At 47.2% G+C, this 27,179-nt stretch overlaps 1 long non-coding RNA gene and 1 other non-coding gene across 2 annotated transcripts; both read left to right on the forward strand.

The window, feature by feature from the left end:
• The first annotated feature begins 1,009 nt into the window (after positions 1 to 1,009).
• Trnay-gua lies at positions 1,010 to 1,097 on the forward strand. The gene is given in 2 exon segments: positions 1,010 to 1,046; positions 1,062 to 1,097. It is a non-coding gene; the product is annotated as a tRNA-Tyr (tRNA).
• Positions 1,098 to 2,596: 1,499 nt separating this feature from the next.
• On the forward strand, positions 2,597 to 26,268 carry LOC121135949. Its single transcript, XR_005873065.1, has 3 exons — positions 2,597 to 4,500; positions 6,206 to 6,721; positions 25,396 to 26,268. It is a non-coding gene; the product is annotated as an uncharacterized LOC121135949 (long non-coding RNA).
• The last annotated feature ends 911 nt before the right edge of the window (positions 26,269 to 27,179 follow it).

Raw genomic sequence — 27,179 nt, forward strand, 5'->3', positions numbered from 1 at the left:
GCTCAGCGTGCTTTCTTATAGCACCCAGAAACATACACCCAGGGGTGGGTGGTATTGCCAGAAGTAAGCTGGGCCCTCTCACATTAGTCATTAATGAAGAAAATGGACCATATGCTTGTCCCTTGGCCAAACTAGGGAGACATTTTCTCAATTTACTTCTATTCTTCCCAAATGACTCGAGCTTGTGTCAAACTCTAGCCAGTACGTGGGGTTATATGTGTGCTGGGTGCTATGCTTCCGTGTGACTCGGCTGGTTAGAGGCCGTCAACGAGAACTGTTTAAAGCAGCAAAGGCTGCCATCGCCTCTTAAGATCCAAAGAGGAAGGCCAGCCCGACACCAAGTCCCGCAATCCATGTTTTGGGCTGGGTTTCTTTTCTGTAAGAGTCCAAGGTTTTGAATTTTGAAAGAGTTCTAGAATCGTTGGGAAATCATTGGTGTCAGTTGCCATATTTCCAGCCGTTTAGAGGCAGTAGACAAGTCAGGTTGCCCAGTGGGCACAGGCTGGTATGCTGGAAAATATGTGGGAGAAAAGGGCGAGAAAAACAGAAACAAAACCCAAAGCTGGGCTCTTACAGATTTATACCAGCTCATGACATCTGCTTTTAAGGATTTTCTCCCGGAAAAACATGATTGGCCTCTTTCCTCTCCTCCTGCATCCCAGTCACCCTTGTGTAGAGTGCCACCATAGGAACTTTGGCATCTTTCTGCCACTAAACCCAACCTTTATTGGGGGAGAGGTAGTCTCAGTGGCTCACGGGCACCAGTGAACATCCTTTACAACATGCCTTCCGCATGCCACCAAGACTCTGGTGTGGGATGTGATCCAGGGCAGAAACATGTTGGCATTTCTGCATCCCATTCTCTGGAGATCGCTGAGCAAATGGCTTGGCTTCTCTGCGTCTCCATTCTCCATGTGTAAAATGCCACGAGGAGAATTAGATGACTGGGTACCAGTAAAGTGCTAATAACAGGTAATTAGGTACTCAGACAAGCATACTTAACAAGCTTCCTTCGATAGCTCAGTTGGTAGAGCGGAGGACTGTAGGTGGATCTTCTGGTCATCCTTAGGTCGCTGGTTCGAATCCGGCTCGAAGGAACAATCTTTTGGTGAGCTTTAGATTCCAGTTATCAAAAGATAGTATAAAAAGTGTGTAGTTAGCAAATTTTAAAAGCATCTTTCCCCTTATTATTATATATGGATATAGATGTGTTTCTGTCTTTATATTTCCTATTCATAAAAGCTAATTGGCACTCACTCTGCCAGGTGTGGTTTCAAGCTCATTACAGATATTGCCTGGGTGACACCTCAGACAACACAATGAAACAGGGTTGTTGTTTCTTCCGTTCTATAGACAGTAGCAGACAAAACAACCAAGACACAGAGTGGTTAAGTCACCAACTCGAGGTCACACTGCTAAAAGTGAGAGTGTCAGGCTTCACACTCAGGACCCAGGGACCCTGTGGCTTAGCCGCTGTGCTTTGCTGATGTCTACAACTCATGCTTCCCTGGGCGTTCAGGGTTTTTCCCTTTCCAGGAAACTTTAAAGTTTCTTACTTCAGGATCTTTCTGTAAATGTGGTGCGTGTCCCCGAAGCATGGAGCATACAGGTTTTCACACGAGCTGAGAACCCATGTGACCAGACGAAGGAAGGGGGTCTCCTGGGTAGCCCACGATGCTCCTTTCCTTCACAGCTCAGCTTTGCACTTCGTGGAAATGGAGCCCCAGGGTGCATTCTTCTGCTTCTGTCATCTGTGGCTCAAGTTTGTATGGATGTGTGCACTTTGGTAGGGGTGCAGGCGCTGGAGAGCTCTCACTCCAGTAGTGCTCCGATTGCAGTGTTTACCCTGGGCAGGCATTTGGGAACTTTCTCTAGTGTTGGTGAGCACATCCTGCCTGATACCTTCCAGTGGTCATGTCAGCTGCCCCTGGGACTCATGCTGTGTTTAGCATCTGCAGGTGTGGCCCCGCAGTTCATGGGAACATTGGAATACTAGTGCTGGGAAAGGAAATAAAATTTGGGCATTTCTCAAGCTACTTTTCTTTCCGACCACCCAAGGAAAGTAGCACAAGTCACTTGGTCCCAGGAGAAGGCAGGGTCCCATGGAGAGCCACTTGGGGCTGTTCTATGGGATCTGCTTAAACACCCCAACACTGTTTAATTTCAGCAGGGTGTCCTGTTCTTTAAAAGGTTGCTGAAAGTTCAGACTATGGGGTTCTATGACATTGTGACTGAGCCTTGAGACAAAGAACCCAGCTCAAATCTGACTTGGAATTGTTCCCTCCTGGCAAGAATAAGCTCCCCATGTGAGGTCAAGAGCTCATCCACTTGGTGACCAAACCCTGATGAAGCATTCTGTGTATGGCCAGCCATGTGACAGGACTGGCCAGCCCCTGCTCTTTCTGAACCTACAACTCTCTAAGGGCCACACAAGAACAAGTCAATTCTAAAAGTTATCTCCAGAGTATGATGAGGAAATGGAAAGACTCAAGTAGGGGTGGATGGTGCTGCTGCAGGTGCCCAGGGAGGGTGCTGGGTCCCCATTTATTGACTTGCAAATAACCATCAAGCAAGATTGGCCCTGTGAGTGGTTGAGCCTGTATATCTGCTTTACTCCTTGCCTGGGGCTGCATTAAGAGTCTTCATTTTTGCTGTAAGGAAGCTGTAGCATCCACCATGCACGTGGTTAGTCCCACTGAGAAGTTGAAGGTGGAAGAAGCCATTACCTGTTCTGGGTGAGGGAAGAAGAAATTTTTCTATGGAACATTCCCAATGGTGACATATTGACAGACTCAGTTTACCTTGCCCTTGTCTCCTCCATTGTTTTTTTTTTTTTGTCTGCAGCTTATAAGTTCTGAACCTGGCTCTGAAGCAAATCAGGATCTTTACTTTCCATGGGTCTTTACAAGGCTTGGAAGTCCCACAGCCTGGACCCTGGTGATTAACGACACTGGGGCTTTCTCCATTGTGCAAGCCACAGGAAGGAAGGAAAGGAAGGAAGGAAGGACACTTAACAGGAGAGGGTGTCCACGTGTTGGGCCCTTGCACTTCAAATCCTCTTGGGAGGGAAGCTGAGTCCTTCAGTCCAGTCCCTAGCTGGATTGGCTCCAGTTCTGGATGGGGTTGTGACCTGGGTCGGGTCATCAAGCTGTGACCCTGGGTCATCTGGGCTTTGCTTTGATGATCTGTCACCACATCAGCCAAGGCCCAAGGAACTACTGCTGAGGACCAGAGACATAATCTGCCAGGCCCACGCCCTAGATCTTTCACTGGTATCTCCAAGGGGGAAAATACACCAACACAAATCCCCAAAGCTGGTGGTTGTTTCCAGACACTTGTCAGGGAGGGACGAATGTGTTTAATGAGCACAGAAGTAGCCAGGCAACATAGCTATTTGAAGACAGGAGTTGGATACTCCCCTTCACGTCCGGAACTTTAGTTAGAAGTAGGAAATCTTGAGCAGACAGCTCTGCTTCCCTGTCTCCCTATGGGTTGACATTGAACTTCGTTCTACCATGCTTCTTGGAGGGTCTGGGGGCATAAAGACCCTTGGTCTCAGAGGTAACCTACTCATTGTCATCCCTGTTGGCTTTGCTCCCTTCCTTAATTGATTCACTCATGCTTTCTGTAATTTCTCCCCCTCCCCGAAGTGAGCTCACTCTACTCCCAATCTCCATGCCTGGCCTGCTTTGGGAAGTCTGAATCAGGACTTGGGCTTCATGACTTGGATCTGCTGTTTTGTTCCATGTCCCACCTGACTACCCTTCAGTCACTCTGCTTGAGATCCCAAAGTAGCATCTTCTTGTCACTCTCGGGAGACAGAGTCTCACTCTCTAGCCTAAGTCTTGCTCTGGGGACCAGGTAGGCCTGCAACTTGTGGCAATCTCCCATCTCTACTTCTCCCGGACCTTCAAAGTCATTTGTCCCTGGTATGAGTAGCTGCCGGGCCACCATAGGACCTTGGGTAGTTTTCTGAATTCTTACTGAGGCAGGGTATGAAGCCATCTACCAATCTGCTTCTGAGTGTGACCAGAGATGCCCCTGGAGGCTTTCTGTCTGCCTCCAGAGTCACCTCAGTGGGTGGAGACGTGTTGCAGTGGTTGCGGGCCCTGGCATGTGAAGCCCAGAAACAGGGGTACTCCCTTGCCTGTGTCTGGTGTGTGCTCATGTGAGCAAAGGCTGTTTCCAAAGACACAGGGCATGTGCCCAAAGCTGTCCTGATGGACAGCCTTCCTCAAGGGTCTTCCTTCACTTGCTCCATGAGGTCCAGTGGTAGGAGTCATGAAGGGACAGGAAAAAGTCAGGTGAGCAGAGGGACTTGGAGTCAGAACTGTACTGTCAGGTGGCCTGGCTCCTGGCTCCACCTTTTCCTGTGTGGGTGACATTTTAGCAGTTCCTTAGCATCTCTATATCTCAGTGTCTGCACCTGTAGCTTGGGGAACACTCACCGGTTTATGCCACGAAGATGGCAACTCACGGCAGCCATCTCTGGACAGGGAGGTAAGTGTTAATTTTTTATCTTTTCTGATTTTTTTTTGGGTAATGTGTATGCTAATACTCTTACTGCTATTAGGAAATTAAAAGGCAAATTCTGCCTTTTTGTTTTTCTTTGAGACAAGATCTTTCACTGTGAAGTCCGAGCTGGCCTAAACTCATGATTCTCCTGCCTCTCCATCCTGGGTGGTTTATTGATGCACTCCACTTCATCCAGCAAAAGACAGCTTCTGAAAGACTGATAAGCACTGGATAAGAGGAAGGAGATAGGCATGCGTAGGGTGGAATTTGGAGATGACCAGTAGCCACTTTGGTGTCATGTAGCCGAGGGTCCATCTGAGCCATCATTCTTGGTGGCAGGAACTCGACAGTTTAAGGCCTGGGAAGCTGCACTGTCAGGGAGCGAGACACTGTGTAACTAACTGCTGTGACAGTCACTTCCATGTTGCTATAACCAGTTACCTGACAAAAACAACGTGTGTGTGTGTGTGTGTGTGTGTGTGTGTGTTTATTTTGAATCATGGCTTAAGAGGCTGCAACCCATCATGACGGCAGAGGCGTGGCGGTTAGAGATTGAGGGGGTTGCTCAATGTAGGTGGGAGATGACTGTGTAGCCTGTCATAAGGTGCTGACCAGGAAGTAAAAGGGCTCAGTGGGTTAAAACTATAACTAATGGCCAACTCTACTGCTAGGCCTTGCGTCTCGAAAGTCTTATGACCTCCCAAAATAGTACCACCAGGTATTCAGACTCAGGACCCTCGGAGGACACCTCACATTAAAACTATCACATCCCCGGAATGAGGGTTGAGTTGGGGCAGCAGAGCTGGAGGGAGCTGAGAACGTGGGTAGGGAGGGCAGGATCTGAGGAGGTTAGAGGCTGCAGACAGACACCCTGTGGGAGGTGTCAGTTTCTCTTATGAGGGTGTTCCTGCGTATGGTTTATAAAAGAAGAAATCAAGAAGCCAGACTCGGGGGCACAGGCTTATCCCAGCATGCAGGAGACTGGAGGAAGAGTACTGCCCTAAGTTTGAGTGAGTTTAACATCAATGTAGGCTACGCGGCACAGGGAGACCCCGGAGGGAGGAGATAGAGGTGAAAGGAGAAAGGACAGATGAGTGAGATATATCCAGACAGCTCCAGCCCTGATTGTAGCTCTGCTGAGCCTCTGAGTCTGTGGCAGGGAGCCCGAGAGGAGGGACATCTGTCTGTTACAGTTATTGCTTGGTCCCACAGAAAGAGTATATGAGAATAGGAAAGGGAGGAAGGAAGAAAGAGAATACAAAGCAACCACAAACAAATTGTTTTTGAGATGGGACCTCACCATGTATTCCAGTCTGGCTTTGTGACCCTCCTGCCTCAGTCTTGTGGGTGCTGGGACTGGAAGCCTGTGGCACCATGTCCAACTTAAAACAAACAATCAAAAATTGTATTTTTCAATTGGCTTAACCTGAATACAAACTGACCTCTATGTGGACTAGGTCTACCTAGGCGCTGTGTTCAGAAAGAGTCTAAAATCGGAACTGTTTATAATCTCTAGAGGGTTCTATTTTTTATTTTTATTTTTTCACTTTAATGTGGATGACATTCATCTCTAGAGAGATGCTTCCCTGCCCCCCCCCCGTTCCTCTTTTCCTTCTTCCATTTCCTGTGGCTGCCCCAGGCACACACTCATCTCCAGGCTGCACCAGCTTCCTCTTCCTTCTCTCCACAGGTCTCCCTTGATTGCTTCGCTGCCAGATGTCCTTGGAATTTCAGCTCTGGCTGAGGAGCTCGCTGGAAGGACTAGATGGAGACTGTGAACAATTTTTGCCCACAGCCCTTCCTCGTTCCTTACAAAGGGATTCATGCAGAGATCACTGGCCAAGAGAACAGACATGGGATGGGCCTAGTGAATTCGGAACCCTGGGTCATCTCTTGTTCACCCCATGACATGGAACACACTATAGAACAATTAGGAAATCCAGCCTCTGAGGGAGGAAAGCAGGGGGATGCAATAAACACATTGACTCATTGACTGAATTCACTTCTTCAGACAGCAGCTAGGTCCAAAGGAGATAAGTCTCCATCAGGATGCTGTAGAAGGACCAGGTTTGACTCAAGCATGGATGACCATCACTCAGTTTGTTGTAGTCATATGGGCTCTGGGACAAGATTGCCTGCCTTGAAATCTCGGCTCTATCTCTTATTTGAATCCAGATAAACAGCTTAACTTCCTCTGTAAAGCACGGTGAGTAGTGGTACCTGTACCTTAGAGAATTTCGGTGAGGGCCACGCACACTAATCCTTGTGAAGTGGTTAGTAAGGGCCCCATACGTGTTCGTGGCTTTGCCTAAGTAGAGTAGGAGGTCGAATCAAGATTTAAAACCAGTCCAGTAGGATTACAAATCTGAGCCGGGAACCACAGCCCTGCCTCCTCTCCCAGGCTAGTGAGGGACCACTTGGGGTTACAAATGTTCCCTCCTCACTGAGAGCAGAGGGAACACTCACACGCACTACAGAAAGATAGCCAATGTGGGAGCAACCCAAAGGAGGCTAGACAAACAGAACAAGGTAGATTCTGACACAAGCTACAGCATGGATGGACCTAAGGACTCACACACATGCAGGCCCACACGCATGCACACACGTACACCCCATTTCACTTCTGTGGGGGCATTTTCTGTCTTCACAGCCACAGACAGAGAAAGCAGGCAGGCGGTGGCCTTTGGGGCTGAAGTAAGCAATGGCTTCTGGGTGTGGTTTTAGTTTTGCAAGGTGGAAAGGAGTTCTGGGTGGTGACTGTTGCAGAGCGAGGGGACTATTTAATGCTTAATGGCATGCCTAAAATACTTATGAGCTTAAGAGGGGGCGATTTTATGTGAGAGTTTACCATCAATTAAACATATATTGAAAAAAGTTTCCCTCGGGCTAAGGAGATGGTTCATTCAGTAAAGTACCACTCAAGCAGGAAGACCTGTGTCTGGATCTCCAGAACCTACTTAGAAATCTGGGTGTGACAAGGCACACCCATATATCCAGTGTTGGGGAGTTGGAGATGGGGGCAGATACAGATTCATCCCTGAAGCACACTGACCAGCAGCCTAGCTGAATCAATGGGCTTTAGATTCAGTGAGAGACCCTGTCTCAAAACATAAAAGGGGGAAGGCAATTGAGGAAAGGTACCTATTGTCAATCTCTGGCCCCCATATGCATATATAGTACTTTCACATTCACAGGTAACATGCTTATGCATGTGTGTGCACATTCACACTAAAAAATATATAACACACAGACACACAGACACAGATACACACACACACACACACACACACACACCTCTTTAAAGTCTTAAAAAGAAAAAGAAAAAGGAAGGTTTGTCTCTTCCACTCCTGGAAAAAGGGACAACTGAACTCAGAGTGTCTTTGCTGATGTTCTGTGGACTATGGGGTGCCATCATCACTCACTCATGCCCTGGCCATGTGGGTGGCAATAGGAGTCCATGGGTGTCCTGCTGAGTGGGGCACACACCCAAAATAGCCATCCTTGCCCTCCTGGAGGAAGAGGAAGTGGATTGGAAGTGGTCAGAGCAGTTGGGCTTTTCAGATGGACCCATTTTGGAAGATGTGAAAGTCTTATGTTATCATTAGCAAACTGGTGTTGTTGTTACCCTCTTTGCTTGGGTGTGGGATAGGGTTAGGCACACCTCGCTCTGTCCCCCCTCCTTTTTTGTCCCCAAAGCTCTACACAGATTGCCTGGAGTGAGAGCTAGAAGAACTCTTGTGTCAGGTGATTGCTTTTTTTTTTTTTTTTGACTAGTTGACTGGCTAATGTCTGCTGAAATTCACGTGGAAGTTTTTTAGCCTCCATCCCCCCATGGCACCCCATGCTGGTGGGTGGGAGACCCCAAGTGGGCTGGTGCTTATGGGAGGGAGACCAAGGGGAGGAGTTGCTTGCAGCCCTGATTGGAATCTGGAGGGAAGCAAGACAATTTGGAACTTAGAAAGTCAGGGAAGCATTGAGCCGGCCAACAAATTGAGATCCCCCCCCCTCTATCGGCTTCATTTTTCTCCCTGTCTTCCCAGAGTCCCTCATCCCATTTCTCTCTGCCAAGTGATTTCTGTTCCTTACTTGAAAACCTCATTTAGACCTTTTGGCCAGTGGCAACTCTGATTGTTTCAGATTCACACCTTGTTTTATCTGGGCACTCCCTGAAATGGCTCCATAGGCAAAAGCTGATATACAGGGAATTTCTTCACAAGGTTCTCTGGCAGCAGGTGCTCTAAACAGACAGGGGTGTGGAGGAGTGCTGGACAGAAGGGACAAAGAAGGTGGGGAAAGCCACCAAGGGTTCACGACAGAATGTATTTCCTACTGTCCACCCGGGACGAAAGGAAAACATTTCTTCATCTGTGTCTATGGAGGTGGCCTCATGGTCTTTTGACCTCCCTGAACACTTGGGTTGCTCATAACTTCAGGTTAAATGGACTCCTTCTGGCCCAAGGATCCCCAAATTATCAGAAAAGCCTGGGAACAGGAAACAAAAAGACTATGGTTGAGTCAAGGAAGTGAATATAACTGATGTGTCTGGGTTCCTGTGCTTACTGGGAAATGGAGATCTGAACACTCGCTTTCTTCTGGTGGGATGCCAGTTGGGTTAAGGCTTAGTTGCTATAATAGAAAGGTCCTCAATCTCAATGGCTTGCTCTAATGGAAGTTTGGTTTTTTTCCTCTTAAGCAGTTGCCTTCAAGCTGTGGATGGGACCCTTTCCAGCTCTGGTTCTTCAGTCCATAAGGATCTAGTGTGCCTCAAGCTGAGGACAGTGATCATGGCTAGAACAGTCCATGGAAGGTTGTAGGAGCCAGGCTAGAAGGAGCATAGATTAATTCTGTCTACATCTTATTAGCCAGCTCTCAGCCACGGGTGTTGTGCCTCTGGTCTCCTGTAGGAGTCCAGCTAGGCTGCTGTCTATCCCATCATGCTCCTGAAGCGTGAGCACATTCTTCTGGAACAGTGACTGAGCATGGTGGAGCTGTGAAGCCAGGCTCATTGGGACAAGACCAGTGACCTGCCAATGGGCAAAGGCTCAAGTACTCTCTGTTAGCCTGGCAAGCACTTTCTTGGAAGAGTGATCCCTTCTGAGAATCCATGCTCATTCTTCCTTTCTCCCTGCTCTGCTCCTGTAGCAATTGGATGGCTGATAGCCCAAGGGTTCTTCTACTCTCTATTGCTTCAAACCCCTGCATATCTAGTGTCCAATCTCATCTTGGTGTCTAGCTATTCTTGGTCAGTCAAACTAGCTCACATGGCTACTTTTAACTGCAAGGGAGTCTGGGAAGTATAGTTTAGGTGTGTGACCAAGAGGAAAAGGAAATGAATTTAGTAAGCAGTGAGATAGTCTCTGACATCATGAGGAATAAGATAATATGTAAAGCTGTCCTTAGCCCTGGGCTGGACATACAACAATGCAGTGTCTTGAGAACATTGCCATTTGTACCAAGTAGAAGGTTTCTGCAGGTGCACAGTGAGTCTTCTTGTCATTATACACATGGCTTGGTCCAGCAGGTTGTAGGACTGCGCTATGGGGTTCCTCTGAATAAGAGTTTGGAGTGTCAGCAGGTGCCCAACTGTTTTATCTGGAGCATCTTTCTGGCAACGTCATCATCTGGCATCATTGCACTTGGCTTACTCCTTGGACATGCACAGGTTACCACCATGTGTTATTACCAGCTCTGCCAGTGCTGGCCCCTGGGAGAAACCCATGAGTCCTGCAGGAATCTCAACTATCCCTGGCTTCTTATATGCCTACTTCCAAGGGCCACCAACAACCACTTTAAGAGTTCCATAAATGCTGATAATTGCTGCATTAAACTTCAGTTTATTATTTTCTCAGGGTGCAGGTATGCCGATGATATGAGGCCTCACTGCATTTACATACAAATTGAAGATTTTTATTAATCAGTCCAGTACCAGGAATCCAACGTTAACAGTCCATCAGGCCCTTAAATACATTTGGTGACACTTTTACCATGCATTAGCTTGATAGGGCAAGGCGAATATAATGTACCAATGATTGCTTTTCCATTGAAAGCACAAATGGTTTCATTTTTCCTGTCATCTCAAATAAGTGTTAAAGAGGGTTTGGAGGCTGTTGTGTCCACGCCGTATGCTCAGGACTTACAAACACTGATGAGCACATTAAATAACCATTAGCGTCTGGGCCTGGACCACAGCACCAGCCCTCCTCTTCAGAATTTATTCTTTGATTTAAAGTGAAGGCAATCTGTGGTTGCTTTCATAAAATCCTGAGGCCCCTCCATTCTCCCTCCAACAAAATGCATTACAACAGTAATTTTATGACTGTTAAAATAACTGTCGTTAACAAGCACTTAATTAAAATGTACAATAAATAGCCGGCTGCAGTCTTGTCTGCTCTCCGGAGTGGCCCGGCCCGAGACTGAAATGCCCAGGCCTGCTGCTGCCCAGCTTGTTTGCAGATTAATTGCTTTTCGAGCTGGCAGGAGTTGCCTCTATAGCAGCCAGATCGTAAATGACCAGATAGGGACTTTATCAATCAAACGAGGGTATGTGTGTGACCGCTGGTAGTTGGGAAGGAGAGCTGGGATGCGGTCAGAGGACACGTTTTTGCATAGGTGGCGTTGATGACCAGGATGGAGACTGCTAGAGTGAGTATCCAGGGATGGGACAGAATGTCAGGATGGGCAAACCTGCCTGGTCTGGTCCATGGTGGGCTCACCTGTTTTAGGTCTCATTCTGAATGTCTCCAGCATAATGACAGCTCTAACAATGGATATCATAAAAACAGATAGCATTAGTAGGAAGCTGTCATCTCTGTACTCAGGAGGCTGAGGAAGGAGGGTCCCAAGTTCAAGGCTGCCTGGGATATATAAGGAGACCTTGAAATAGGGTTGGAGATGTAGCTAAGTGGTAGAGTCCTTGCCTAGCACGTTCAGGGTCTTAGGCATCATCCTAAGCAACACACACACACACACACACACACACACACACACACACACACACTTGAGTTACCACTATATATTATTTTATCAATTTATTTAATTCTCACAGCAATTCCACAAAATTGTTATTATTCAGATTCTCATTTGTAGGCAAGAAAATGGAGATTCAGAAGTTAAGTGACTTGCCTAATGTCACACATCTGCTAAGTGGCTTAGCTAGAATTTGCACCTGGGCTGGAAGGCTCCATGGGATGGAAGGTGAACCTCTAAGCCATTGTGCTTTGGAGATTTTCTCTGAAGGTGTGAGTTTATCATGTGTCTGGAGCTGAGCTCTCCTGTGCTTCTTTTAATAAGTGCACAGTTATGGGATGTTTCCTCTGGGCTAGGTCTGCTAGAGAGTAGAGGAGTAAATGAAGAGCCCTGTGAATTTGGTTTCTTCCCTTAGCCATCTCACAGACCAGTGAGAGACTGTTGAGCACATAAAGGGACCTCAGAACAGAACCCCACAGTCCCAGTACTCAACTCTGTGCATGCATGTGCGAGCGTGTGCATGTGTGTGTGCGCGTGCGTGTGTGTGTGTGTGTGTGTGTGTGTGTGTGTGCCTGAGCGTGCGTGCGCGCACACACGCTCTCTCTCATGGTGCACTTCCAGGTGGAGGACGGGGGGAGGGGGGGGTTCCTGTTCCAGACAGGAACAACATTTGTAAAGTACAAGGTGGTCAGAGAATGGTGTCCAAGCAACTGGGAGACAGCCAGGAGAGCTGGGGTTCAGAGAAAGAAGCGGGGTTCAAGAAGCTGGATGATGGTAGGGACTTGCGAATCTGGTGAGTTAAGCAGGAGATCTGTCCCTAGAGAAGGTTCTAGCTAGCAACTTTGTAAAGGAGATGTCACAACACCCAGTTTTACAACAAAAGAAACAAAGTCACATGGAGGGGTAAAGTGTCTTGTGTCTTGCCAGTGTTACTAGATGAGAGATGTCAGGCAGACAGTGGTAAATGGGAGGTCAGCTTCCCACATAGATGCCTGGAGCTTGCTTACCTGTGTAGATGCCCAGGCTGGGGATGTCTCTGGGTTTTGAAGCTGTTGTGTTGCAATGATTGAGTCGTGAAATAATTATCTTAAGGGATATTGATTGGTTCCTTGGAATTCCAGGTGGCTGTCTGTGGCTCTTGCGGAAGTTGCAGGCAGGTCTGTGGTCAATGGCTGGAAGTAGTAGGATAAAATGGAACGCCCAGCTAACAGTGTAGATGCTCACTACATCCACTGGAGTCTGGAAAAGGCTTCACCTGGGCTTCTTCTGTGTTCTTGCTGGATTTCCTTCAAAAGCTGCCTTTCCTTGGCCACTTTTGAAAAATTGGCACAAAAGGTCGTGAGATTAAAGGCGGACAGAGGGGCAGAATGGGACATGAATTAGATTTTTTTTTACTGGAATCTAGCCAGCACCTGTCCTCTTACGTGTCAGGGGTCAAATTAAAGTCCCCTGACTGGCTCTGACTGCAAGGCAATCTGGGAAAGCAACTGTCCAGCTGATGCTGAATTGAGTGTTTGATACTTGGCCCTGAAGAGCAAAGAGCTCTCAGGCAGCACGAGTGGCCGGATGGCTGATGGGAAGGTTGGCGCAGAGACCACGGTGGCATCAGGCAAGTCAGGGTGTCAGCAATCATACTGGTCATTCTCACACCCCCATAAGGAGACAGACCCAGAAAGAGACCTCAGCCTGGGTCCCCACTGCGTACTTGGAGGTCACAGTTGCATGGCTGCTGCAGTCTCTAAAAAGGGGAATATGTGGGAGGGAGCCTCTCTCTGTCCCTGACACCCATAGGTATAAACAATGTCACTCTCCGTCTATACCAGGTGACCCAAAGCCTCCTGAGAACTAAAACTAGCCACTCACAACAGGTTAACCCAAAACCGGACTGCTGTCAGCAGCTGGTTGTGAACCTGAGCAAGCCTAGATCTTAAGTCACTAAGTCCTCACTATGGTAAGAAAAACTCTGCCTCCACATAAGAGTGAAGCAATGGGAGGCTTCTTTTTTTAAATATTTGTTTATTATGGGTACAGTTTTAAAATCTGCATACATGCTTGTACGCCAGGAGAAGGCATCAGATCTCATTACAGATGGTTGTGAGGCACCATGTGGTTGCTGGGAATTGAACTCAGAACCTCTGGAAGAACATGCAGTGCTCTTAACCTCTGAGCCATCTCTCCAACCCTGGGAGGCTTCTTTAATAGAAAAACAATCAAGGGTCAGTGAGATGGACAGCTCAGTGGGTGAAGGGGCTGCCTCCCAGCCTGATGACTTGAGTTCAGTCCCCAGGACCCACACGGTAGGAGGGGAGAACAGACTCCCACGAATTTCCCTCTAATTCTATACCCACGATGTGGCATGCAATGCCCCTCCCCTCTGATGGGCACTTATACACGGACACAAAATAAATAAACAAAAACAAAAAAAATTTAAAAACAAGAAAACTCGAAAAAAGAAAAGATGAAATTCTTTCAAAACTACTTTCTGTATTTATTTATTTTATGTGTATGAGGGTTTTGCCTAAGTGTATATATGTACAAGGCATGCTTGCCAGTGCCCACTGAGGTCAGAAGACAGGGTCAACTCTCTTGGAACTGGTTGGAAGTAATCATGTGGGGAGTAGGAACCAAACTCAGGACCTCTGGAAGAGCAGCAAGTGCTCTTGACCTCTGAGCCATCTCCCCAGCTCCTAAAACGATCAAAGTGTTTTCTGAGGCACAGTCAGGCTTCCACATCCATAGTGGATTCAGCAATATTTGAAATCAACAGTATTTGAAAACCTATTCCATCCACGCTGAACATGTAGAAGACTCTTTTTCCTCTCGGTATTCAGCACGTAACACAACAGCACACCTCGCTAGCACTTACAGAGTACAAGGTGTTAAAAGCAGCCTAGGAGCGACTCCGAGTCTGTAGGAGGCTGTTCATGGGTACACGCAAACACTGTATCTCTTCATATGAGGAACTGGAGCAGTCATGGATTTTGACATGTGGGGGTGGAGGGCTCTGGAACCACCCCATTAGGATTCCTAGAGATGACTGTGTTTGTGTATGTGATGCCTTTAAGGCAGTGCATTCAAACCAAATGTATGCAGCGAGGGTCAGGCCAGGTACCTGGCTGCATCCCTGAGGCTGAAAATGCAGAAGACTCCTACTAATGTGTGAACTTTATGCATATGGCTCCCTCTGAGCCTTGTACATTAATGGAGGCCAGCCAGGGAGCTGGGAGCCACTGCAGACACAGAATCGCTATCAGGTGGGGTGGAGTTCAGGGGAGCATCGCCAGACTTGGCATCCTGGAAGATACTTAGCGAAGGTCTCTACCCGCCTGTTACTTAAACACACACAAGACAAAGGCAAGGAATGCCGAGAGGATGCTGCCAGCCCTCAGCAGTCTGGGCACTCAGCTGGGAGGGGGTGTCTTGTGTGTGTCAAATCCATTTGTATCAGTATCCCGTGGGGGCAGACATGCCCAAATGCTGAGCGAGTATGCATAGCCATTTGCTGTGCAAAGGCCTGGAAAGGAGCTGGGTGGGTCCCCTGAGATGAGCAGAGGGGCGGCATCTCTTGATGGCCAGCATCTCCTGTGCATTCATTACTGGGCCCACTCAGTGGTCACATGGACAAAAACCCGACAGGAGCATTTATGCACTGGGAAAGAGTGTTACCCAGGCATGCGGCATCCCAATTTATTTTGATTAGCTTGTTAGGAGTCTGCTTGCTGAGTGTGGACTGTACTTACTGGGCAGCAGAGCCACCTCTTTGTGGGTGTTTCTGAGCCTTGCCTCTGAAACTTGCCTTAGGGAAGTCTGCGTTGGTGGAGTTGAAAGGGAAGAGGCTGGAGGATAGAGCCACAAGCCCTGGTGTGGGATAATTGTGTCACTTTGGGGGCATTACTGTCTTGCTGAGATAGATCACACCCTCTTCAGTCAAGTAGAAATCGTTTCTCTCTCAGCAGTGTTGAGAGCATTGAAAGAAATTCTGCCACACCTTCGCTCTGTCATGTGTTAGATTCAGATTTGGTCACATGCTTGTAGCAAAATCAGACTCCAGAGAGAGAAAAACCTAGGGACACCAGTGGGCCATCTGAAACTTGTGGGATGCTTGCACGCCAGTCACGGTGTGGGGGCACCGAGTCCCACATGGCAAAATGAGTTGTTTATTTGTTTTTTCCCCATACCATGTCTGTCTGTCTGTCTGTCTGTCTGTCTGTCTGTCAGAACCACCTCAGAACAAGGGTCTCTGTTGGGTGCTGGCATGCCCTTAACACTTCTCTGATTTGTTCCAATTTCCCTTTAAACCTAAGAAATCACAGGGACAGAAGGTATAGTGGTGGTGCCTGGGAGTGGACAAGGGTGGGTTGGGTACCACTGGCATATGGCTGTGGGATTTCAATTTGGAAGAATGGAAGAGGTTCTAGAGATGGTTGTTGGCGATGGGTGGTCAGGAAGGTGAGGACCGCTGAGCTGACTGGCTGGTAAGGGCCTGGGGAGGGTTTGTTGCTCAGTGGCGGAGAACTTGTCTAGCGTGAACAAGGCCCTGGGTCTGATGCCCACTGCTGGGGAAAAAGACAACAAAACAAGCAAACAAACATAGCCACCACCATGGATAAAAAACGACCATGAGGACCAGTTTCCTGTTCTGTATACATTACTATACTAAAAACAAAGAGCAAGCTGCATGCACGGAGATATTTGAGTAGAAACATCATCCAACTAGACTTTAATAGCACCATTAGGAATCATGTTTACTCTTCCGGTGCCTTCTCTCTAGGTCAGCTTGTGGGCTTGCAATGTGGCTCAGTGGCAGAGGGGTTGCCTGGCATGTTCTAGCCCCCAGCACTGAAGGAAGAGCGTCTGAATATCCACTTTGCTTGGAGCTCCCTTCAAAGGGATATCCAACCAACCAAGGAGAGATGGGAAGGAAATAGCTGAATGTTGACAGGCAAAATCACAGAGCTGGAGCTTCAAGACCAGAGAGTGGAGAGTCAATGTCTGAACTTGTTATGGTACCTGAGGCTGGTGCTGGACCTGTGCACACACAGCACCAAATTTCCCTGCATCTTTTGGCTTCCTTGGCTCTTTGTCTAAGTCCACTTTCCCTTCCCACTGAGCCAGTCAGGACTCCATGTCTGATGAGAAAGCCTCCTTCTTGCTCAGCCTGGAGAGGCTGAGGTTGCTACCTTGCCCTGTGGTAGCCCTGGAACTTCTGTGGGCTCAAGGTGCAGATCCCAGGCTCCCTGGGAGGAAAAATGCCAAGCTTCTTTCTTTCTTTCTTTCTTTCTTTCTTTCTTTCTTTCTTTCTTTCTTTCTTTCTTTCTTTCTTTCTTTCTTTTTGGTTTTTATGAGACAGGGTTTCTCTGTATTGTTTGGAGGCTATCGGTCCAGCCTGGCCTCAAACTCACAGAGATCCTCCTGCCTCTGCCTCCCGAGTGCTGGGATTAAAGGCGTGCACCACCACCACCCGGCTCCAAGCTTCTTAAGTGACAAATCTGGGTTGTACTCCAAGATTCTGATGGCAATGCAGGACTGACTGGAGCAAGGGTTAACCTGGTTCCACCCCCAAAAGACTGACTGCCTTTAACACTAGTCCTTATCCATTGAAGCTTCCGGGAGTCTGGTTGCGTTGATGGATAGTGGCAGATCAGAGCAAATGCCATTGCTATGGACACTTCATCCCAACAGGCACACCTTTAATTCCAGAATTTTAGAGGCAGAAGCCAGCCTGGTTTACATAGTGAGTTCCAAGCTACATAGTGAAACCCTCTGTCTTAGTTTCTGTTCTATTATGAAAAGACACTATGACCATAGAAGTTCTTATGGAAGAAAGCATTTCATTGGGGCCTTGCTTATAGTTTTAGCCCATGATTATTGTGGTGGGAAACAGACAGGCATGGCACAATAGCTGAGAGCTTTACATCATGAGCCACAGGCAGGCAGCAAAGAGAAACAGACTGGTCCTGGCATGGGCTTTTGAAACCTCAAAGCTCCCTCCCAGAAACACACCCCTTCCAACAAAGCCACACCTCCTAATCCTTCCTAAACAACTCCACTAACTTGGGACCAAGCTTTCAAACATATGAACCTATGGGGGCATTTGCACTCACCACACCCTGTCTCAATATAACAGAACAAAACAAAAACAATAACGAAACAGCAAAAGAGGATTCAGCTGATGTGCTGGTCCCTCTAGGGAGGGCTTTGTGACCTTCCAGGCTAGCATCCTTGCCCGGCATCTCCTAGCCCTCTGCCATTCCCTCTGAGAATCTGTTAGGTGGTACATGGAACCAGGTGACATGCAAGGCAGGGCCCTGGTGTATGCAGGTAAAGCTGGAGTGTGCCAGAGTGTGGGGCTGCCTGCCCCAGGAGAAGTCACAGCTGGGTCAGCCCTATCCCAGTTAGTAACCATGGGCGTCCACGCCTGCCTGGTCTGAAGAAGGGTCCTGTTGTGAATCTTCTGTCCATAATTTCATCTCTGATCTTAACATTTGGATTGTGCTTCGGTCAGGTTAGAAAACAGCTCTCTGCTCCTCTGCAGAAGGAACACACATTTCCACTGAAGCTGGCGTGACAAGATTGGTTTCTGAGGTTTCAGACCCCCTGAAGTATGCCTGTCAGGCACCTGCAATTCCTTCCCTTCTCACACTCATCAGCAGAAGCGAGACTGCGATGCAATAAGAGACCCCCAGAATGTCATCGGCTCCACGCTCAGGCTTCCTTTTTACGTGTGTGTTGTAACCAGCATAGATAGGTACAGAAGCCAGAGCGGGAGAGGTGGGAGGGCAGGCAGACTCCATGGCGTCAGTCACCAGTCTTCAGGCTGGGGAAGCCCCTCCGCAGGCTGGTGCTAGGTGTCTTGGCTTCAGGCTTCCGAGGTCTTTCTTGCCGGGGGAAGAGGTGTCTGGTGGCTTGAGCCGGCTCCCAATTCTTCAGCCCTGGCTAGTGATAAAGACAAGGAGTCGCCATCCTTCACGCGTCCAAAAGAAGAGCCGTGGATCCTGGTGACCCACAGTAATCTGCTTTCTTCTGACTCCTCTGCCTGAGGGCCGCGTAGAAGGACCCGAAACAGAGCCCTTCTTGCGCCTTCTTTGCCTTGCCGGGGAGCAGTGGTTTCTGAGCATGGGCTGTAGAGCACAAACTTCCTGAGCTTGAGTTTGGCTCAGTCAAACATTCTACCATTTCTGCCCCTTCATTTCTCATCTGGGGAGCAGGGAACAGTTAGCACCATCAGTATTACATTGCAGGAAGATGCCTGGCACACAGGAGTTGATATTTAAGTGTAGTCTTAATGACCACCTAGTGTGCGGTAAGCTGCGAGGTGTCACGGAATAGCCTGAGGCCTGGGTAGGGGTGTGGGGCTTAGCAGGGTAGTGCTATCATCAGCCAGGCTAATGCTGCTCTCCATGACTGTCTGTTCTTTCTGGGGTGAGGATTCTCAACTACGACAAGGGTGTCCCCTGCTTCCCCATCTCTTCTAAAGTGAGGCCCACGTAGGGCCCTGGCCTGACACCAAGGACAGAATGCAAAGGGAGCGGTATGGGAGTCTCTATCCAGCTTTGCCTCTGAGCAGCCTGACTCGGAGCAGGATGCACCCTAAGTCCTCCCTCTGCTGCTCACTAGCAGGGTGATGTGGGCAAACCACTCTTCAGTTTCCTAATCTGGGAAGTGGGGGGTTACAAGGAGGCCACGACACTCAGTGACACATTGTAAGAGACATTCTCAGCCTCCACTCGACACAGAAGAATGGTCAGTATGGAGACTGTGATTGCTCTCATTATTGCATTATGAGAAGTGTACAGATGCCTGGGAGAAGAACAGACTGGAGAATTAAGCAGGGGCTGGTGTGTGTCAGGGAGGGTCATGTCATTTCAGAGTGCAAGCCATGCTGAGCTCAGTGAAAGACTTGTCCAAAGGTGACTCCCTTGGGGTCTGAAATTTGGAAAGATCTCTCCATCTTCATTATAAATGGGCAGAAACTATCTAGACAATGTTTTGAATGAGGACAGGAAATAGAGGAAAATGGAATCATAGTCTATTTGCAGACAGCATTTTAGTGGCAAATACTTTTTCAGCACTAAGCACTTATCAGGTACTGACATAAGCATCTTGGTATTTATTCATTTAATATCAGAAGATATTTCTTATGGGTTCTCTGTTATCAACTTTCATTTTTGGCAATAAACTGAGGCACCAGGAATTTAAACAATGTGCCCAGGAGAATGGGAGGAACAAGATTTGAAGCCAGGAGACCTTGGTATATTGATGGCTTTGTAACAACTGTTAGTTTTCTATGACCAAAATGATAGCATGTGACAACTACAGACACCTCAGTGTTGTATGTGGATTGATAGGATTTTATCTTTGTTTATTTATTTATTTGTTTGTTTTTGAGACAGGGTTTCTTTGTGTAGCCTTGCTTATCCAGGAATTCACTTTGTGAATCAGGCAGGCCTTGAACTCGAGATCTGCCTGTCTCTGCCTCCAAAGTTCTGGGATTAATAATATTTATCCTGGCAGGATTGGTAATATTTATCTGACGTGTTTAGGATGAGAGGCATTTCAGAGTTCAGAGCTTGAGATATTTTTCATGTATCTGTAATGAGACATTGTGAGGACGAGGCCTAAGTCTGAATGAGTTCCTTTCTGTAAGACCTACCTTGTGCACACTGCCTGAAGGGAACTGTGTGATCTTTGTAGCACACCTGCTCTCTGTGCCCCATGTCATGAGAGCAGGGATGGAATTTCCACCTGTGGTGTCAGAAAGCATCAGCTTTAAGAGCACTTCTGACATGAATGTTTTCATGAAAGATGCTCAAGCTATCTCAATGAGCATCTGCTTGTGCTCACTGTGTTGATAGCTCAGAGCTCACTGGCAAGGCTCTGTCGCTGGCCGGTGGTCAGCTGTGTGATAGCAGGTCACTTTAGACAGACTCTCCACACGTTTGAGGGGTCAAGTGGACTCAGCATGGGTCCACGTGTCTCAGCCTTCTAGAGGTGAACCGAGCTGTGCTCTCTTGGAAACACAGAGGAACTGGGTAGCTGGGATAAACCAATCCCAAGCCCTTGCCAATCAGCAGCCAGCCTAGATCCAAGGTGCCCAGAAACAAACCCCCTCCCCTTCTCTGACCTCCCTTTCTCTATCCTCCTCTCCTTTCCCTCCCTTCTTTCCTCCTCCCATCCTTCTCTATCCCTTCCTCTTCTCTCCAACCACCTTCCTCTCTCTTCCCCTTCTCTTCCTTCCCCTCTCTTCCCCTCCCATGTCCTCTTCTCTCCCCACCTCTTGTATTTCTTTGCAACACGCTCTCACTGTGTTATTCAGGTCTTGGAATTTGTCATTCTCCTTTCTCAACATCTCTAGTGCTGGACTTGTACTGGATTAGCTCTGAGCATGAGTGCCGAGAAGGTGAGAAGCCTGGGCAGTTTGGTCATCAGTGACTCATTAGTGAATCTTATAGAACTCCCAGATACTTAGGCTGGGCTGCTCAGTGCCAGCCATTTCCAGTCATTGCTGGTGAAGTAGATGGAAGGGTGCTTGGAGGAGAAGGTGAGGATGGGAGGCCTGTTGAGGCTGACTACACACAGTTAGTATAATCAGGGTTCAGATTCCTCCTGCTTGGCTGCGGAGCCAGAAGCTGTGAGCCTGTGTACGGCTATAGCCACTTCTCTGTTCTTAAGTATCTGAAAACGGTGCATGGGAACAGTTTTGCATTTAGCATTTCTGTTTTGAGAAGGTTGCCTTCTTTCTTACTTGGAAGAGTTTTTTCCAACAATATCCCCAGAGGGGCTCCTTTCTTCATATCCAGCAATTGAACAGCTGGTGGTCCCCTTCAGGGACTCTGGAGTGGCCTCTGCAGGTGCTGCCCCCAGGGACTGGAGCAAAGGGCTTTGCTTGGACTCTAGGCTGCCACTCAGTCCAGCCCACTCTGCTCAGAACTGGGCCAGAGTACAACCAGAGAATGATGGACCCTGGCTGAGGGCAGCTTGAATGGGCATGCCTGAGTGGAATCATGAAACCTGACTTTTCTTAGATCATCAGTCCGTACTCTAATCCCGTCTCTTTAATCCAGGGCTCCTTTCTGACACCCAGAGTGCTGTTAGCCCTTCCTGGTAATGGAGATAGATTCCTTTCTGAATCCAGGTGGGCCTACTTGCTCAACACCTCTCTTCATGATTCTCCAATGGTTTCAGGCAGCCTTGTCCCAACCTGAATCCTGCTGCCTATACACTGCTTAGACAATGGCCTCTGTCCTCTTTGTTACCTTTCTGGGAAAGGTTGTAAGCAATCGTTTGTCCTGGAAGTTGGTGCAAGGTAGCAGAGAAACTGACCCGAGTGGGATCTGACTGGACCTCCATTGTGGGAGATGGACAAGGGCAACATCTTCTCAGAGTAGACTACTCTGCCACAATGCCCCTGCTTCTCCTTCTTTCTTACTTCCTCTGCAGAGGGAAATAAGGGGCATAAGCAGGGAGCCAGCCCTCTTGAGCTCTGAGCAGTGATTACTTGACCTAGTTTGAGCCTCAGTTTCCTCGTCTGTCCAACAATGCTGACTAGCATCCCTGTCTTGATGGATCACCAAAGGGATGAGAGTCAGTCTATCTGAAGGGTCTGGCGCTTAGTAGGCTCTTGGTCCCAAGTCTTCTTATTTCTGTGGTTCACGAGCCTGGGCTCTCAGTGGCTCCCTTGAAGCCCTGCTCTCTTCTTCATCCAGTCCAGCTTCTTCCTTCTGAGGCCCTTGGGGAAATGTTCCTGCTGCATGTGGAAAGAGGCTGGGCCTTGTCGTTTCCCATGCTGCCCTCGCTAGATGGACCTGAGGTCTGTGGATACTCCCTTTGCTGCTTCTGCTGTTCTTTGTGAAAGTGATCTAAGTTGTTGAAGGTGGAGCAGAGCTTTAGTTGGTGGCTAAGGACAGCAGCCTAGGTGGGCTGCTGGTGTCACGTTATTGCTGTGGTGTGGTCTAGGCCTCTGCTGGACAAGATGCTGATGGCCGGTGAGGCATCGTTCCTCCCTACAGTGGTTACGTGGTTAGAGTGTCCGTTTCTTCATAAACCTCTGAAGCTGACATCCTGGCTGCTGTATTCCCCATTAAAACCTCATCCCAAGGTGATACGTGTTCTACAAACGTCATGTCGCCACAAACCTTGAGCTGATGTGGGCTCTCTGGGGTCTGGGATGGTGAAGTCTGGCTCTACGCACAGGGAAACGATGGAGACCCCTCCCCAGCTTCTCTGCCTTAGTGAAGTTCTTTGCTAATTTATCTGGGGAATGTTTGGGGTTCCGTGCTTGATGGCTTTTTGTCCTGACCTCTGAGCCGATGAGTGAATGTGAAAAACAAATCAAATAAACACAGCCTCCATTGGAAGAGTCAGGAACAAAGCAAACAGCTGCCGAGATGTGCAGCAGCATAGCCTGGAGTCGTGAGGCAGGAGGCAGATTCCATGCATAGTCTCGGGGCTAGAAAAGCAGAACTGGGGCATGTGCCACACAGAAATGAGAGAGCACAGCTCCTCCACTGACCGGCTGTGTGGCCTGCGGGAAGAGACTTACTGTCGCAATTTCCTCACCTGTAGAATGGAGATAATAATGGCGCCTGTCGCATGAGATCATCTTGCAGATGACATGAGATAATACACGTAAAAGCTGTTGGAATAACGTCTGACACACTGTGTGCCTAGTCAGCAACAGCCATGACAGCTGTGACTCAAGTGATTATCGATAGAGTCTGAATGCAGCCAGGGCCTTAGACAAATCACCTAGACCTCCAATGCTTTGCTTTCCATATATGAGCATAGGGACACTCATGCCTGCACCATTGAGCTCATCAGGAAAATTAAGCTGGCTGACATTTAGGAAATGTTTCTCTCAGTAGTTAACGCTCAGTAAAATCTGCCTTTTACTTAAGTGGAACCCAAACTGAATAACCAGAAAGTTATGTTTCTTGAGAAAAAAGTTGTATGTACATTTTGAAAATTAATTTTTATGATATTAATTAAGCAATTTGATACAGGGTCTTGCTATGTGGCCCAGGCTGGCTTCAAACTCTTGGTTTTCTTGCCTTAGCCTTCTGAGTACTGGGGTGACAGTACCACCACACCAGCTTGTTTTTATTTTAACAGACAAAATCGGATCTATTTATGGCCTATGTTTGATATATGTAAACATAGAGGGAGCTAATATTCTCTCTATTCTCTCTCTGTCTTTGTGTGTGTGTGTGTGTGTGTGTGTGTGTGTGTGTTGAAACCCCCTTCTCAAAAGCATTCCAGTTATACTGTAGGACAACAGAACTAGACTCATTATTCCTGCTCTGCTGGAAATTTGTAACTTTTGGGTCTAACCTCTCTCTTAATTTTAATTGAACCTCTCTGCTTTGGGGAGGTAGATTAACCATATTTCTTTCCTTCATATCTATCTATCTATCTATCTATCTATCTATCTATCTATCTATCTATCTATGTCTGTCTCTATCATCCATCCATCCATCCATCCATTACATCCATTATCTACATATCTATCTATTTATCTATCTGTCTGTCTGTCTATCTCTCCATGCATCTATCTATGTTGTATTTTTGAGACAAGCTCACCATGTAGCCTTAGTTGGCTTCAAACTCATGGCCATCCTCTTGCTCCAGCCTCCTGAGTAGTGGGATTATAGGCATGTGTCCTCACATCCAGACACTTATTTCTGATTTCTAATTAATTTTCTAATTTCTAACTAAGAATAATGTGCATCATCTTGCCCATGCCTGGACTTTGTGCACACGGAATGAGAGAAGATTTTCTCTTTCAAGGCTGGATTCCTTGTGTCTTCAGATCTGCCCATGGCATTGGGCCTGCCATTAGCACACTGATTTATGTGACCTGTGAATAAAGCTATTGTGAACACGCATGCTTTTCATGGAGACAGGAACCTATTTTTGTTGGACACAGCCACAGAATTGCAATCCTGGGTCAGAGGTAACTGCATGTTTAGCTTTAACAGGTCTTGCCAAACATATTTCCTAAGAAGTTATTCTCATTCTGCCATTTGATCTGTTTGAAGAGGGAAGAATTGCATCTGGGCAACTTTTACTGTTGTAATTTCTTGTTTTGTAAGTATCACTGTAGCTCACAGAATTGTCCATTTTCCACAGAAATACTATAGCTGTGGATAAATTTTACAGAATTCACCATTTATAATGAGTAAAAGGAGAATAAAATGTCCATCTATAGAGAAATGATTAGTAAATCACAGTGTATTTGGGCTACAATTGCAAGACAATACAAAAGGGACTGTTAGTTAGCTGGTAAGATGATCAAGCTTCATTTGCAGAATACAATGTAGACTCTAGGCTAACGAGATCTATTGTACTAGGAAATGGTTCAAAGCATACTTCTTTATAAACTGTTCAAAGACTGTCTCTCTCTATCTGTTTATCACCTATGATTGTATGTATGTATGTATGTATATGTATGTATGTATCTACCTGTCTATCTATCATCTATCTCCTCTATCGTCTACCTACCTATCACCTATGTATGTATGTGTATGTATGTATCTGTCTATCTACCTATCACCTATGTGTGTGTGTGTATGTATCTCTCTCTATATATATATACATATATATGTCTGTCACCTATATATCTATCTATCTAACCATCATCCATGTGTTGAAATTAGTCAGGGTACAGACAAGTAAATCTCAGAACAAGAAGCTGGAAAGTTCAGAGAGCATACAAAAGGTGCTCAGTCTGGTTAATTATAGAGATGCAATTAAAACAGTCATGAAATATCTGTCCACACCCAACAAGTTGGCAAAAATTTGAATGTCTGACAACACTGTTTAGCAAGAGTGTGGAGCCACAGAGATGTTCATGCATGCGTAGATATTGCCCAATTGTCCTTCAAAGTGTTTTCACCGATTTCTACTTGATGGTAGGCATGCTGATTTGTGCGGACATCTCGGAGAGCAACTTGTCCAGCAGAGTCTAAGATGCTCATACCATGAAGCAGACGTTTCTTCTTTAGCTGCACACTCCAGTGGGACATCTGCATGTACAGGTAGACTTGGCTGCCAGTATGGTCACTGCAGCACTGCCTGTGAAGCAGGAGACCTTGGACTCCAGGACTTCCTAACAGCACAGTGGATAAATAGATTGTGGTGGAGTGACATAATGAAATAGAAAACAGAGTGAACAAACAGCACTTCAATGCTGACAGCACGGAGAATCTGGAAAAGCAAGGTGGAGAAAGTTAAGTGCATTAAGATTGCTGTGAAAGTAAATTGTGTACCTGTTCTCATAAGGGTGATATTCTGTGACATAATTTGCATATTGTTTATGGTCACCGCGGTACCTCCTCCAGCAGCTTGTGAACCTGTGACTCACAATGGGTGCTTGGAACCACAAATAACACTAAACTCTCACTATGGTTGTCCTCCTTGCAAAGTACTCAGGAACTTTTTTATTTTTTTTATCTTTTCACTTGAATGACTTCACAAGTTGTCTTTACGATATCTAAAATCACTGGCGACTTTCCTTTTCTGTTTTAGGGACATACAATAATGGTGACTTGAATACAAGCCCTGTAATACTGACAGTTGTTCTGATAGCCAACTAAAGTCACCAAAGTGTGGATGTGGATTGGCATCAAGATGGAAACGACTATGCCACGGTGAGATTTTATCACCGTGTTCCCCAAAATGCACAATCTAAGGCTCGGGAATAGATTATGTCTGGAAAGTTTCACCGGGATGTGCTATGTGTTCCAGTTTCCCTTTTGCTGTTGTGATAAAACACTCTGACCAAAAGTACCCTGTGAGGAAAGGGTTTATTTGGCTTACACTTCCATGTCACAGTCCATCACTGAGCGATGTCACGGCAGGAACTCAGGGAGGAAGTCTGAGAAGAAAATGGTAGAACACTGCTTACTGCCTTCCTGTCTGGGTGGCTCTGGCTCTCTTATATAGTTCAGGGCCACCTGCCTAGGGGTGTGGCTGTCCACAGGGGCTGGGACATCCCACATCAATCATCAATTATACAAGTCCTCAAAAATGTGACCACAGGTCAATGTGATCTGGTCAACAATCCCTCAGCTGAGACCCCTCCAGTGATTCTGGGCTGTGTTGACATCACAGAATGAAAACGGATGGGGCGGGGGGGGGCCCGGGGATGGCTTGAAGAGGGTAACCTCTGGGAAGAACAGGTTGCTTTTGGGAAGACAGAGGGAAGACGTGGTATAAAAAAGAGACAGAGAACAGAGGAATCAAGCTTGACCAGGATGCCTTTTTTTTAAGCTAGGTGATTTTATATTTAAATATGCAGTATATTAACTCTCAAGATACTTAATATAGTGAGATTATGTCTCCAGAGAGCTGTAAATCATGATGTTGGTTATGGCTATTTCTGGCCAATAAGATAGATCATGGGAGAAGGGATAATTTCTCCGTTCTAGGAAGAAGACATTTGAAATAGGAGCAAAAGGACAACTGACAACTCACATGTGACCCTACGGAACTCTCCTTGAAGGACAACGCCCCTATTCTTTGGCTCTTTTGAATGATGCCCAAATGTAGGCTGAAATATGGGTGGCTTCCAGGGTTCAGGTACAAGCAAGACTCTCTACCCTGACCCTGTGAGGGTTTGTGAGCAGGGAGGGAGGAGCCTAAGGTAGCTAGGCAGCTCAGGGTGGCTCTCAGGTAAGGGTATCTGGGGAGCTGTGGGC

The sequence above is a fragment of the Mesocricetus auratus genome, unplaced genomic scaffold (genome assembly GCF_017639785.1).
Source record: "Mesocricetus auratus isolate SY011 unplaced genomic scaffold, BCM_Maur_2.0 Super-Scaffold_100045, whole genome shotgun sequence".
NCBI lineage: Eukaryota > Metazoa > Chordata > Mammalia > Rodentia > Cricetidae > Mesocricetus > Mesocricetus auratus.